Source organism: Schistocerca serialis, chromosome 3, assembly GCF_023864345.2.
Source record: "Schistocerca serialis cubense isolate TAMUIC-IGC-003099 chromosome 3, iqSchSeri2.2, whole genome shotgun sequence".
In the NCBI taxonomy this organism is placed as follows: Eukaryota; Metazoa; Arthropoda; class Insecta; order Orthoptera; family Acrididae; genus Schistocerca; species Schistocerca serialis.
The window spans coordinates 376,131,162-376,132,653 of NC_064640.1; the positions used below are offsets into that span (position 1 = coordinate 376,131,162).

At 41.8% G+C, this 1,492-nt stretch overlaps 1 pseudogene; it reads left to right on the top strand.

The window, feature by feature from the left end:
- The first annotated feature begins 442 nt into the window (after positions 1-442).
- Positions 443-560, top strand: LOC126472061 (5S ribosomal RNA; annotated as a pseudogene).
- Positions 561-1,492: the final 932 nt, after the last annotated feature.

Below are 1,492 nucleotides of genomic sequence, written 5' to 3' on the forward strand. Positions count from 1 at the left end.
CATATGGAGTCTTATATTTTTCTAAGAATTTTCAGTTTTTGCTCTCGACCCGAACCCGGGGTCCAGTAATGATTGTAGGTTGCTTATCTAACGGTCTCCAGAGACAAAAAAAATTGTTTTCAATATTTCGTGTAATTACTGACGGAATTTAAAAATTTTTAAATGATGTATTAATGGACTCATTAAGAGGAATACTCTTATGTCAAATGTTAACACAATAAGACAAGTATTACAGTTAGAAATTGTGTGTTTGTCTTGAGGTAGCGTAACCGATAGCGCGCAAATACTCGGAGCTCAGTCATCCAGTATTTGCGAAAGAGAGCCCTAAGCCACTGACAACAGACCTTACACATAATTTTGAACCTTTACGAAACATTTTTCTCACTGACACTACTCACAAGATGATGAAAGAAAAAAAAACTATCGCTTACTACATTTTCGGGGCAACGGCCTTGCCGCAGTGGATACACCGGTTCCCGACCGATCACCGAAGTTAAGCGCTGTCGGGCGTGGCCGGCACTTCGATGGATGACCATCCGGGCCGCCATGAGCTGTTGCCATTTTTCGGAGTGCACTCAGCCTCGTGATGCCAATTGAGGAGCTACTCGACCGAATAGTAGCAGCTCCGGTCAAAGAAAACCATCATAGCGACCGAGAGAGCGGTGTGCTGACCACACGCCCCTCCTATCCACATCCTCAGCTGAGGATGATACGGCGGTCGGATGGTCCCGATGGGCCATTTGTGGCCTGATGACGGAGTGCTTTACCACATTTTCGGTGTTCATGCGGCAAAACTTCAGCAGAAGACAAGACGTTTTAATATATTATTTCTTTACTATTCTCCCTATTCATAACACACATTGCACAGAGTGTCTACATATTTCACTGAATGTACTTGCAAAAGTTAGTATATCATTGTACGACGCAAAGTTCAGGAGATATGACGTCATAATCATTGAGATGCCTGAGAAACTAGTTTGTGCTTAAAATGGAGAGCAAATTACGTAGACTATAATCATCTATGTTTAATAATGAGAAGATTTAGCGATTCCTAACAAACGTTAAGCATAGCTTCAAACCGGTTCAAAATTTTTTCTCGCTTACATGCTTAGCGTCAGATATGTAACACATAAACTCATGTGTAAGTAATCAAACTTTTGAAGCTGTTTTGTACGCGAGAGTTCGATTATTTCAAGAATCGGAGATTCAGGTGATTTCCTAAAACAACTTGTAAAATTACAATTTTGAATCTTCTGACGTTACTTTATTGCTGTAGTGGTTTCAGGTTAGGCGGTATGCCTGTCTAAGTGTTCGCTAACTCTTAACGTTGTTGCACTACGAATCATCGACTGAGATGGCGTAGTGATAAGACACTGGACTCGTATACGGGAGATCGGCCTTTCAGATCCCCGTACGGTCATCCATATTTAGGTTTTTTTCCCTTAAATCGCTTACGACGAATGCTAGGTCCGTTCCTTTGAAACGGCATGGC